Source organism: Corvus kubaryi, unplaced genomic scaffold (genome assembly GCF_017639235.1).
Source record: "Corvus kubaryi isolate FWS band 111438036 unplaced genomic scaffold, C.kubaryi_AGA036_p1.0 37394, whole genome shotgun sequence".
NCBI classification, from domain to species: Eukaryota; Metazoa; Chordata; class Aves; order Passeriformes; family Corvidae; genus Corvus; species Corvus kubaryi.
In genome coordinates, this window is record NW_024581133.1 from 7,560,295 (window position 1) to 7,573,824 (window position 13,530).

The following is a 13,530-nucleotide window of genomic DNA, read 5'->3' on the forward strand; positions in this document are numbered from 1 at the left end:
CAGAGTCCCTCTGCCATGCCCCACTCTGCCTAGCTGTATTCTCTTTTCCAAAGCCTTGGAAGCAGCTGCATTTGCTCAGACCTGAGGATGAAGCAGCACAGGCAGCCTCTGAGCAGGGCACCACGCCAGGCAGAGGGGTGCACGCAGCCTTTGCATGCACTGTGCAAGACCTTAGAGGGCAAGACAAAATCCATTTTAAATATGCAATTGAGTTGTGCAATTTTCAGCCTATTTAGGCTTAGCAAATGCCTTCAAGGGATCAGACTACCAAGCACCACAAGTACAGTTGTGACTATGCAACATTCTGTAATGCAACAGCTCTGATGTGAAGTTATTACTGGAGGCACCGTGTTGATACCTGTGTTAAGCCTCTGAGCATTGCCCAGTGTGAACTATGTGTTTCCACAAGACTGAGCAGACCCAGACAGAGCTGATTGCTCTTGCAGTTAATAAAAAGCACTGCACTTTCTCTCTTGACAATCCCGACACCTGAGTGCTTCCTACGTATGACAGTTAGCACATTCTGGTTGCTCAGTGGCCTGTGAGAAATGAGCCTCTTCTCAATTTAGTTCCTATCATCAGACAAGCAGTACACACAATAAAAAACACACCTTGACAGTCAGCCCCCAAAGTAGCCCTGGGGACTGCAGGTCCGAACTTCCCTTTCTCTCATACGCAAAGCCATAAACCAGACGGAATTTATCGGGCTGGGCTCTGCTATTTCCTTCAGGTAAATCAAGGTAACTCCACCAAGGTCAAAGGAGTCACTCTGCTCAGTGCAGAGTAGCCTGGAGGAGGGGAACCTCTGCTGACCCCACCACGTTTCTTTTCTAGATGGAGCTTGTCAAGCCCTCCTGACTTGCATTGGTGGCCATAGTCTGCCACAAGGTCTCAATCAGAACAAGGTAAAAGCACTGCCTCCACCCATTCGCTGAGCATTTGGCCCAGGAACCAACCTTTCCACAGCAAGGAGCACCAGGATGGGTTTGATGTCCTTTTTTTCCCGGAGAGTGAGGAAGGTGCAGGGCAGGGGGGCTGGAAGACTGGACCAGAATGGGTGGATGGTGGCTGTTGTGACAGCCTCTGCTCCAGCCAAGCCCAGCTCATCAGGTCATGTCAAATGGAGCTAATATAAATGTCAGTGTGCTGCTTTCAGTTGTGAAATCTCTGTTTGTTGTACTGCAGTTCATATTCCGTCTTCCAGCTCTATGGATGCTATCAGCTGACATGTCTGGCTGGTATCCTCTGCCAAAAATATATGCGCTCTCAACATTTCTCAGGAGTTGGGTTTTTTCCCCCCTCCCTGTGACATGCTGATGTCGAATTTCTTCCTGGCTCTGTGATACACAAGACTGTCCACACCTACCAGAGAATGAGTTTAACATTTCAAGGACAGAAGCTCTCAGTCTCAGTGAGACACGGGGTGGATGTGCAGGCCTGATTTGGGGTAGGTGCCAAAGGTGGCAGGGGGGCTCTTTTAAGCTTTTTTAGCATGTTCTCTTTTAAGATAATCCAATCCAACAGAAACAGATGTGTATAGCTCAGAGTAGCATCGGTATTCTTGTTACGATTAAATACTATGTTGTTATTAACAGTAACTTAAAGCCTTCTCCCATTGTTCCTTGCTTTTAGAAGAAATTCAATGATCTTTTTGCAGGTCAAGCTGGATCTGGAATCTATTGTTCTGCCTTTCCTCAGGTTTGTCCCATCCTGGCCCTCCACTGATACAGTTATCAGGTCCACTCCACTTTCTCCTCCACATCTGAGTTATCTGCCTCCTCTCTCCTGGTGATGCCCTCTCTTTTCTTCTCTTCCAGACCCTGGTCCTCATCTCTCATATTTTCTTCCAAAGGCATTTTTTACTTCTGCCTCAACTTTCCCCTTTTCCTCTTTGTTTACAGTAGTGTTCTGGCTCTCACTTATTTTTCTAAAGAGAAAGATGAATCAGGTTGTTTTTTGCTTCTTTCTCCCTTTGCCATCAGTCACAAACATTTTTCTTCTTTTCTTACGCTTATAACCCAGAAGTTTAATTTCATCTCTTGATCTTTAGTTTCTGCTCTCATTCCATTTCTCATGCTACTGAACCTTTCACTCTTCTGTGTTCTCCAGCTCTCATTAATACAATGCTCTATTCCATTTGAAAGCATTTCTCTCTGCGTCTGTTTGCCTCTCTGGAAACCCTGCCCCCTTTCCTATCTAGGATTATTCAAAGTGATTTCTCCACCTTCTATGTATATCCCACTGAAATTGCTCTCAACAAACCCTTTCTGTATTTCTCAGGCAAAACTTGACAGCAATTTGCCAGCCGCAGCCTCTTGACCGTTAGCAATTTTTGGCATTATTGCTTATTTTTTGAAATCTGTTCTTCTGAGCACCCAGGTCTCAGTCTTTTATCGATGCTGCTCTGGTGGACTGCAGGCTCTTCATCATCTCCCCACCCTCCAATTTCATGTTAGCTTCACAAATATAAATCCTTATTCTCTTCCATTCTGCTCCCATACCTTTCTCTTGGCAAACTTATCTGCATATCCAAGCTCAAGCATCACATCAAAAAGTCTACTCTGGACTTGTTTCTTCTTGTCCAAAACTGACATTTCATGCAGTGCCTTTGACTTTTACTCACTTACGGTGAGCTGTCATCTTAAGCTGACCATGAATTTCCAGCTTCTTCCTCACAACATCTTGCCCCTTTGCATCTCTCTTTTTTTTTTTTTATCATGACCTGGAGCTCATACTTGTTACTAAAGCTTCAAACATAAGGAATTTTTTCAACTGGCTCACCTCCCTCTAATTTATTACCTAAAGAATATCTATATCTTTCTGAGTTTTAGTTTCAAGAAACAGAAAAGATGCTGAATTTTCTGGTGCTCCACACAACTGAAACTCTTACAGAGGTTTAGAATTACTTGGATTTTATCTGTGGAAACATTCTTTATTTTTCTGGACAAATTGAATCACATGTACATTTTTCCAAATTACTCTGTAAATGTAATTTCTCCAGCTTATCAGTGTGACCAATGTGTTGCTGTTTTGGCTTCCTTCTTGTAAAGGAAGATATTTCTCCATGAGAGTTCTTCTGTTTCAACAAGTGCAAGCTATTCTTTACTTTGAAGACACTCTTCTGCCTCACTCTTTAGCTTGGTCTGATGAAACACTGCTGGTCACAGTCAGGAGAAGGTCAGAGGGGCATCCAAGGAGCCAGAATCCTTTCCACCCTCCCAGGCAGGCTGGCTAGAACAGACACACTGTTTCCCTATGACAGCAAGAAGTAAGTCTGCAAAGCTCTTCTCTTCCCTGGATGCAGCTGCATTTTATGCTGTTCTCCTGCTATGTTCTCCTTTTGCCAGTTCCTCTTCCCCTGGTTTTGTTTCAACATTTCCTGGGATAAGAGCAATATTTTATATTTTTACAGCACCAAGCACAGCAGCTCCCTAACCTCAGCGAGGAGGACTGTGAGATGCCTCGTGCAATGCCGGTAATCAATAATATAAATTAGAAAATGGTTATGAGATGGCAGTAGGGGAGCAGAATCAGAAAGACTGTTCCAAACTATGTTTGAGACACCCATGCTTTGACCTTGATAACTGGTGGATCAAATAGGAGTTGGACTTGGACGATCCTTTTGGATCCCTTCCCACTAAGGATATTCTATGATTCTGTAGTTGTTACATTAATATTTGCAGAAATGTAGGGTCACCAAGACCAGAATCAGTTTCTCTGGCCAGTGAGTGACAGCAGTGCTTTTATTTTGGCAGGCCAGCATCATTCCAGCTATCAGCACAGGGGAAAAACATGCACACACACAGCACTCTCCTGCCCGTGGCAGCCAGAGCACCCTTCAGACATCCCACCTCACCTGCTGACACAATCCTTCAGCGCCCACCAAAATCAAATGCAGCTAATTGGAAGGTGGTGACAGCTAGGGGACTGCTGGATTTGCATGCTAATTCCTCTATTTGAGCATCACACAGCCCAAGTACAGGTAAAATGAGACTCTGCATTTCATTCCAGACGATTTCCTGCCTTCTCCACAGTACCCATGAATACACACACACACGTTTTCTCTCTTGGGCTGTCCTGAAGCCAAAAATCAACTGGAGATTGCATTACATGTCCTTTCCAAAAGGCTGGCCAACAACTTCAAGGGGCAACATTTTTTTTTCCTCTTGTTAGGACAGGGCTACAAACTGCAGCTGTAGATGAGTCTTTAGAAATCACAGCAACCCAGCTCACGTGGGGAGAAGAGAGGTCCTTCCACAGGTTGGGTTACAGCTTCCTCATACTTTATATGCCAGGGCTTAGGATGGATCCCTGGCTCTTGTATCACACGATATTGTTGGAGTTTTGTTTCGAGTACCCAACCTCCTCCCCTGTTCTACCACTGGCATCTGCCCCTGCTCTAAGTCTACCAATTATTTCCTTTAAGTGTCAGAAGCACACCGCACGCACTGAGATATAACCTTTCTCCTAGTTGATGCTGTTAAACTACTACTTGAAACTGAAGTCACAGTTGACAAGTGCTACTTCAGTCACTAATAACTACTTCAGACGTGCTAGTGGTGTCTTGGCTCTTAATGCTGTGGCTCAGGGCTCAGGGAGTGTCTTTACAGGTCACTTAGAGCCATCCATCTGATCTGAAACAAGATCAGTCAATCTCTCCTCTGGCTCTGTGCCTTGCTTGCCAGGAGGCTCTCTCTCCACCTCCCCAGGGCTGCAGCAGTGGCATATCTGGGTGGCTGTAGGGGCTGCCCAGATCCCAGAAGATCACACTTTGGGACGTACCCGTGAGCCACAAGCTGAGTTTTTCTGTTTGCAGCCAAGGAAAAGTGAGGGGTCCAATTCCTTGAGGTTGAATACAGCAATTTCAAGGGAGAAACATCTCCTTTGCTTGTCCACATCACAATTTACCTTTGTTTTAATCTTTTTTTATTTTTGGGGTTTTTTTAAAAGCAGGTTGAACACCTTCCTGAGAAAAACAGGATTTCTGCATGGATGGAGGATGAGCACTCAGACGCACACCTGAACTCTGCAGCATCATGTAAGGAATAGCTTTCCTTTCCTATCCCACTCCCCTTTCTTCAGGCTCAGCTCCTTCAGTCTAATCAAAGCATGAGGTATCTCAGACACAGAAGATTCACAGTTTGGCAGAGGTCACAAATATTCCCTTTATATTTTGGCACATTTTTGGCACAGTGTTTGGATAAATTTGGAACAGAGTAATATAAGGCAAGGCCATATTGTCTGGGGCACTGAGCTCTATGCCCTGTTACTGCAGACAATCCTGTAAGAAGCGTTAAGTCCAGAACAACCTCCACTTTTCCATTGTCTCCTGCACATAAGAAGCTACAATGTGGTATAACAAACTGGGTCTGGCTTTTCAACAGAAAAAAGATATGTCAGGTTTTAAGTCTCCTTGACATGACAACATCTTCATCTAAATCGTGAAGCCATCCTTTGGATAGCCCAGCCTTGGTCTAATGTCTTTTAGAAAATGATGCTCATTTAATTCCTGAAATGTGAAATCTAGGTCTCAGGTCAAGAGCATAGATGTTGTTTAGCTGAAAAATTTAGATCCATCAGACTGTCTGCAAGAGTCTGCAACTTTTCAAACTTTAGATTGCAACTAGACTCTTACTGCTATACACAGTCTTTTGAAGAGTAGGATCTAAATAAAAATACCCTTGAAGTACAGGGCATTTTTTATACTCCCACCCTCACAATTTTTTAGGAAACAAAAGACTTCTTCAGGGCCACAACTTGTCTGCACAGAACAAATAGCCAGACCTCGGCTAAAACTTTATTCCTTTTTCACTCTATATCCAGCCCTGAATTCTTCCCTCAGGCAGGATTTTGATGGGACTTGATGGGAGAATCCCCTAAGACAGGCAGGGTCAGATCACACAGATGAAGGGACTTGACAATATGGGAGATATAGAAGGACCTCAGCGAGAGTAGGGCAGCTACTTCATGGGAAAATACACCAAGTTCTTATCTTAGTAATTGTATGGACAAATTAAATCTAGTCCCAAGCAATCAGGACTCACCCCTTCACTGTTAAAAGATGACAGACCTCCAGCCAAGACACATATCCTTTGGTAGCAGAGAATGATCAGCTCTTGCCAGGCAGATTTCTGGCTCTCATAAAATGTGCTGGTTATGGGCAGGATATTTCTACGACACAGGGAAATTTTTATCCTCAATGGGAAACACAGCTGGGCTGAAGGAAAGCTTTTGTTGCACCTGTATCTAGCACAGATCACACACACACATATGAGCTTCCAGAAGGCAAAAAAAGTCCATTCATGTGCCAATTGTGTCTTTATATCCTCTCTATGTGTATGAATTTATGGTTGTATGAACAGCCATATCCAGTTATTGAAGTATTTGATGATCCAAAGTGCTCAAGGCCTTCTTATTCCATCTCATTCACTGTTAAAGTTCTGCACAACCTCTTTACTGGCTTTCAGCCTGCCATAAATACAAATGACTTGCCAATAAAAGCTGGTATCTCCCTCTGTCAGGAGGACTATAGCATCGTTGTTATTTAAGAGGTGGCAGTTTTGACACAATTCTTATTTAAAATTTGTAAAAGGAAAAAAGATGATGTAATAAATCTGTATGTTTTTCCTAAGCAGCCACTGAAAGAGGATGCTCTTCCCCTTTCCAAAAGCACCAGCCATTTAATGTTTCCTAAGTTGTTTTTGCATGAATTAGGGCGTTGGAGTGAAGCACTGTCAGTTACAAAACCACGCTGTTGTCTCCAGCTAATTTTGTGTTAGTAGCTCTTTGAAACTGCTAAATCTAGTTTTTAGTGTATGATGATTTTGTTTAGTGATGGTGTAAAACAGCTGCTACTTTTCTGATGAGTTGCCTGTTTTCCATTTTATGTCTCTGCAAGATGTTGGGTTTCATCATGGCCCTGTCTGAGAGGCAGCTGAGAATAACCTGTAAAATCCTCCAAAATACAACAAAAAGCAAAGGTCCCCAAACCCAGGAGTTTGACCACCCACACAGCCAAATTTCAGAGTGATCAGTCCTCTGTCTTTACTGGTGCCCTCAGGCCATCTCAATGCTCTGCTAGAATGATGTAAATGATGAGAGCAGGGTGAGCAGGAAAGCAGGGAACTTGCTGCTCCAAGAGGACAAGTGAGAGGCCATCCAGCAGCCCCAGACTGTTTCTGGGGGGCTGGTTCAGATTAGGATGCCCGTGCTGTTTGTGTCCTTGCTGCTCATGCTGCTGCTCCCAGCTCTCTGCCTGGTTATGGCCAGGAGGATGAAATTATGGCTTGGATGACATTATGGCTTGGGGTGTCCTTCCAAAGTAATTAATCACTCTGCTTTCCTCAGATTCTGCTTGCAGCCACTGCTTTTTGAGTGTCATTTTGCCACTGAATTGCTTGGGTGCCAAACACTTCCCAGGATGTGACTGCTCCTGGCCGTCAGGAGATGGGAGCAAGGGCCAGACTGACCATGACAGCTACCCCTCACTAATATTTCAGGGGGCCTCTCTTAGGTAAAATCCCTATTACCTTTGTGAAAGGTGTTTTGCATTTGATGTTTGCTAGAGGTTCTCATGAGGAACCACTTAGTGGTCACCCTGTAGGTACTTTGCTACTGACTTTCCCATAGAGGCAAGCAGCCCTGCTTTATTCAGTGGCAGAAAGCTGAATGGTTGTCTTTCATCTTGCCTTATCCCCTGTATCCCATGGGCTGGCATTTGTTGCATGTGCTCCAAGCAAGAAAATGGCAAAACACATAAAGGAAGCACTCAGAGAGCTCCTCAAAGAGGTGAAGACTAGGATCTTTCCAATAATAACCTGCACTCCATAAAAGTATCCTAGATTTTGGATAGACAAATTGGAAGCAGCTTGTCTCCCTGATTCTTCCTTCCCTTTGCACTTTACACTCCTCCCCAGCATGACTCGCAGGCTTTTCCAAAAGCAGTGCAGCCCATTGAACAGCGGTGGTCTAAACTGTTATGAAGATCTTAAACTGCTGAATTGTTACAAGCTAAAATTGATTGCAACTGAGCCTGTGAACTGAAGTGCTGGAAACAGCACAGAGAGAAGTGGGGAAAGGTACAAAAGATCTTGCTTTATTATTTTGGGGGGTTTTTCTCTTTCATAAGATTTCCAAACCATTTTGCCTTGATGAGTTCTGCATCTCTCTCAATAATCACTGGACGGTTTTTCCTGCTATTTTCAATATAAATGGTATTCTCAGTTTGTCTTCTAATTTGCTGCTTGCAGTGTCATTTCTGAAGAATTCTAAAAGTCTGCTTCAAAGTCAGATCCAGAGGAAAAATCAATGATGTCAGATCCAGAGGGAAAAATATGAAGATATTTACTCCCCCTCAAGCTAAAAAATCCCTTTTTTTGCTTTCCGAAACTAAAAATCCTTTCTCAGCCTGTTTCACTCTATTCTGCCTTGATTTTATTTGCACCCTCATCACGAGAGCATGTGAACACCTCCGAGTAGTACATTAAGCAATGTGACTAACATCTGTCACGTATAGTTTACTCGCTGTCTCTCAGCATCCTTAAAATGAATTTAGTGCTTGTGCAGGATCAATAGTGCTGGAGACAGACAGTCTCTGTTCAGTCTTGGAGCTGGCACAGTTTGGGTGAGACCCTTGTGATGGTCCCCCCAGCCTGCTGCCCCTTTGTCCCCCGAGTGCCAGCTCATGCACTGGGGAGCACTCATGGGGAAGCGGCTCTGCACCAAGTTTGTTTCCAGTGGGACAGAGAAATCCAAGTAATTTGGGGAATCAGATGAGGCTGTCAGTGTTTCCCAGTTATCAGCTGCTCGTTGAGGGATACATGTATGGTCTTGTGTGCCTGCTGTACTCAGGAGCCCAGATGGATCCAGCATCACTGATTTTCCACAGTTTTCTGCCTTCCTCAGGTGGCTCTGCTTATTTTTTAGCATCAGTTACAACTTAGGGCTATTGATGGACAAGGATGCTGCTGTTTCTCACCATCAAAACCTTCTCTGCCAGGTTGCTTTGACAGTGTTCTCAAACACTTGAAATCGGGTCAATACGGGTCCCATGCTGAACAGAGCTGGGAGCCCTCTCCTCTGTATCCAGCACCATGAGCAAGAACTAGGCATCCTGGGGCACTGTAATTTCAAGCAATATGTTTTCTTAATGGGACAAATATGCTTTGCCTAATTTTGCTTTCAGTGCATGGGATTGTTATTGCTCAGCGGCCCCACACAGGTGTTTAAGCAGTTTTGTGGCAGGATTTTCCAGTAGCAGCATGAAGTTTTATTGACTGTTACCTCAAGAGTAACTTCAGAAGAAACAACATCCCCAGCTGGTTGTGATGGATGCATGTGGAGCTGTGGCAGAAAACTCAGGAGCCAGTGACCTCTCTGTCATGGTCTGTCATATTTTGGGTAAGAATGCAAAGCAACTGTAAAAGGACACTGCTTTTCATGCAGTGAGAAGAATTAGGAGGGATGAAGTTACTAAATTACTTGTTTCCCCTGAATACTGTTGGCTTGTCCGCTCTGATAATATTAGCATACTGAGGATAGGTCAATAAGTAAAATAAATTCCATACTTTGCAAGGATTCTAGGTTGTGGGGTTTAATTTGGTCTATGCGTGTGCATTAAATGGTAGAGTAGGGGACTCTGGTCTCTGTGTGGTAACCTAAATTATAAATTACACAGCTTTTGACACATAAGAGACATCTGACCCACAACTTGCCCTTGCTCCAGTTCCATAGTAGGTCAAAACCCAGGTGAGCACCACTAATTTCTCCTCAGTGCCACCAGCCTATACCTTGCCGTCCATAAAAAGCAGACCCAGGTACCTGGCTGTTTGGAAACCCAGCAGGCTCCTGCAGGACCCACCCAGGGCATGTTCCAGAGCCTGTTTCTCGGGGTAATATCTGAGATTGTGCTCCACTGTTAGCAGAAATGGAAACATGAGCTATCCGATCAAGAGAGATAAATACATCTATTTCAGAATACATAATCTTACCACATATGTGAAGTAGTTTAATCATTAGCAAGTTGTCAAGCATTTATTGAATGGAATTAGCCTCTTTATTTCTGGTCAGGATCAATCTTTTTTCCCCTTCCCAGTACAATGAATGCTTATATGTTACACATTGCAGCGTCTGGGGCAGATGACACTTGCCAAAGGGTTTGATGATCAATTCTGATACAAATCTGACATGAAGAAACAGGAGAGAGTCTGCATCAGATGAGCAGTGGGAGAGATAAATTCACATTTAATGCTTCTAAATGTCTGTGCATATTATATCCATCTCAAACACAGTATCCAAAAGCAAGCACAGTGCACAAGGATGATGCTTGGATGAAGACATGGGCAGAGTACAGGGGTGAGGGTGGCATTTCTCAGTGGAATATTGTAGAACTGTGGGATTGAGAGTCTAGTTAGAATTGTGATATTAACTATACAACTATGAGTCAGAGAAATGGCCTCTTGTCTACCAACTCTGTGATACAGAGGCCATGGGCAGAAAAAAAAGACTTTCCATATTTTTTATTCACTAAAAATCTCTGTTAGATTTGCACCTCCAATCTGGAGATGAAACAGAGACGTATTACCAGTCCCAGACCCTGGAGCCATGCCTTCATTTACCACCAGCCTGCTTTTCTCCTCTCCCTTTCCCTTTCCAAGCAGGGCTGTATATGAGTATTCACTCCTTATTATTTCTCCCCTCACAGTTGCTTTTTCCTTCCCACACCTGCCAACATTAGCTCCTTTCTTTGACTCACGCTGCTGTACAGCCTAACGCATGTGATCTCCATGCCAAGATGTTATTTAATTTCCCAACAAAGTTCTTTTGGCATGGAATGAGCTGAGCAGTAAGAGCACAGGAGGTGAGGCATAGGCAGGGACGGGAAGGGGAACGAGGAGGAGCAGGGGCTCAAATTTATGTTGCTTCTGGCTTCACACACCCAACTTGTGTTGTGTGTGTCCGGGGAGCAGCGTGGGTGGGGTGGAGATGGCAGCAGGGGGTTCATCCATGGCAGGTTGCTGAATCAGGAACCCTGACACTTGTGAAGTACTCTGTCAGGAACATTAAGTATCCAAAAGTGATAAAGCTTCAATTTGCTAGTCCATTAGACTAATTACTGCAATAATTAAGTAACTACTTGATTAGAACTAATGGGTACCTAATTATCCAGGAGAAAAGTATCAGGTGGCAATTATCAGGTGGCAATTAATAGACTGGAGTTAATGTCTTAGCACTGTCTTTGTATGAATTCATAAGCAAGGTAAAGAAAACAAACAATAACTTATTAATATTTATTGGTGCCACAGTGTTTTTCAGCTTGTTTCATTTACACAGAACCAATTAGTGAAAAGACAGTTAGTGTTGCAAAGATGTAAAGTGACTGAAGCAGGAGTTTGATTTTAAAGGAACAGGATCACATTAGCACTTATAAGCAAAGACAAATGGGTATCAGCCAGGGACTTGATTCTGGTGCTATTAATTCATCAACAGAAGAAATCAGAGTAATTGAACTCAGTATTAATAATGAAACACACAGGAAGGCAGCTCCTGTCTTAATGGGGTTCACTTCAGTTTTGGTCCCTCCCTGGGTCTTCATCAGTGTTTTCTACACTGTCCAGGAAACGCAGGGACACCTCGGTGAGTGAACAGGAGCTTCCTGCTGGCAGGGGTGGGAGACACAGCAATAAAATCCTCCAGATCAGTGCTGTGAGCTCTCTAAAGGAGACAGATTCCCTGAGCAGCTAAAGCCTGGGTGCAACACAGATTCCATCATGAAGGCAAGGTGGTAGAGCTGAATTCCTGCCCATTCACAGTGTTGGTGTAAATAAACCACAACGCCAGCTCCATTCCTGGTAATTCCCCCTTCGCTCAGCACCCACTTGAAACATCACTGCGAGTTCCTATGGATGAAGTCTGAGTGAATTTAACGTCTTTTAGACCGGGTTTTGCAGTTAGTTTTTTGGGGGTGTTCTTTTTTTTTTTTCATGGCTATGCAAAGGTCCATCTTCTCAGATTACATAATTTGCTATTGTTTCTTTGAAGTCAAACCGTAGTGATTTTTGCAGAATGAAACTATGGCTTAGGATCTACTTTTCTTACTCTCTTCTCCAAATTCAAGAAGCTTTAAATTTCCCAGCAGAAAAATGAAAAATCCCAGTGTTTTCTTTCCTACAAATCTTTATGATCCTAATGATCCTCTTAAATGGCTTCAATCCAAAAACAGTTGTGTATGCAAGTTGTCTCCTTGTCTCTCTATGGGAGAGCTCATATTAGCCATAATTACTCTCCTGAGTAAGAGTTGTTAAAGTGTGATATACAATGAACTTTTGCTGATTTTAAAACACAGAATGAAGAGCTCCCTTATAAACCTCAATCCTTTGAAATTCAGCTGTTGGTAAATGAAAGACCAAATTCTAAGATGGCTTTGGCAGCTCTGCACAATACATGGTTTTATGGAAGTGGAGGATCTTGCCTCTACAACAGCTATTCCCCCCCACCCCCTACCCTTTTTTCCATGTTATAAATAAATGAAAGGTATCCTAATCATATTTTAGACTGTGTGCAGAGTCAGACGCTAAACCATAATGTCTGCATATTAGAACATGTGCAATGATAAATGGAGATAAATCTAAAATTTATAGAACATGAACATTTGCATAAACTGCAATATCCAAACACATAGGCTGTTAAGTAACAATTGTCACAAAGGGCATAAAAAATTCAACTTTGTTTCATGGAAAGAACTCAAATTCCTAACATGATTAAGATAATATATCATTTGTTCCTATCTTATTAAAGGCGTAATTGTTAGACACAGAAGTGGCATTAACTCTAATCTGGCTTTATATATGTACAAATAGGAGGGGAGGTAGATCTGAAAATGGATGCTTTTGGTGATCCATAGGCATTTTATTAATGTTTGAATAATAACTGCCTGGAGGGCCTGTTATAAATTAAAGGGACGAATTGAGATATAAATTTTTATGAGGACTAGTTATACATTTCCATTATGTGTTTAAAAATGAAGGAATTACTGTGAACACAGCAGAACTCACATTTATTTGAGGTGATTTGGATGGGAGGGAAGGTGCAGTGAAGGAAGCTGCACGCTGGCTGTAAGAAAGATGTATCTGTCCCTGTGAAAAGATATATCATATGTCATGCATGAACTCTCTTCTACAGCCGACTTTTCTCTGCAGCTGATTTCGCATGATTATTTATTTGACAACAGCAAGTGATGATATAGCAGTGAGTTTTAGGCCACTTAGAGAAGAATTCTTATTCTTAAATCATAGAGGATTTCCCAAACCCAACCACTGTCAAACTAGAGTTAATCTAACAGAGAAACCCAGTAATCTCTTTGGCATACATTTCTCATTGTTCCTCCTGCCCGGGTATACACGTCTTCATTTGCAGTGCATCTATGGGACCAGCAGTATTAGAGATCTTCCTCCTGCCCTTTGCTGAGGCTGCTTTTGGGAGCTCAGCTCTGATTGCTGAGAAAGCACCAGCCCCCCTTTGTTATCCAGCAGC

The 13,530-nt window shown here is 43.1% G+C and overlaps 1 long non-coding RNA gene across 1 annotated transcript in view; it reads left to right on the forward strand.

Annotated features, from left to right (window-relative positions):
* The window catches only part of LOC121669955, a 58,861-nt gene that overhangs the window by 30,206 nt on the left and 15,125 nt on the right, over nt 1–13,530 (forward strand). The window contains exon 9 of the long non-coding RNA XR_006017971.1: nt 4,951–5,038. This is a non-coding gene — a long non-coding RNA (uncharacterized LOC121669955). The remainder of the gene's footprint in view (nt 1–4,950; nt 5,039–13,530) is intronic.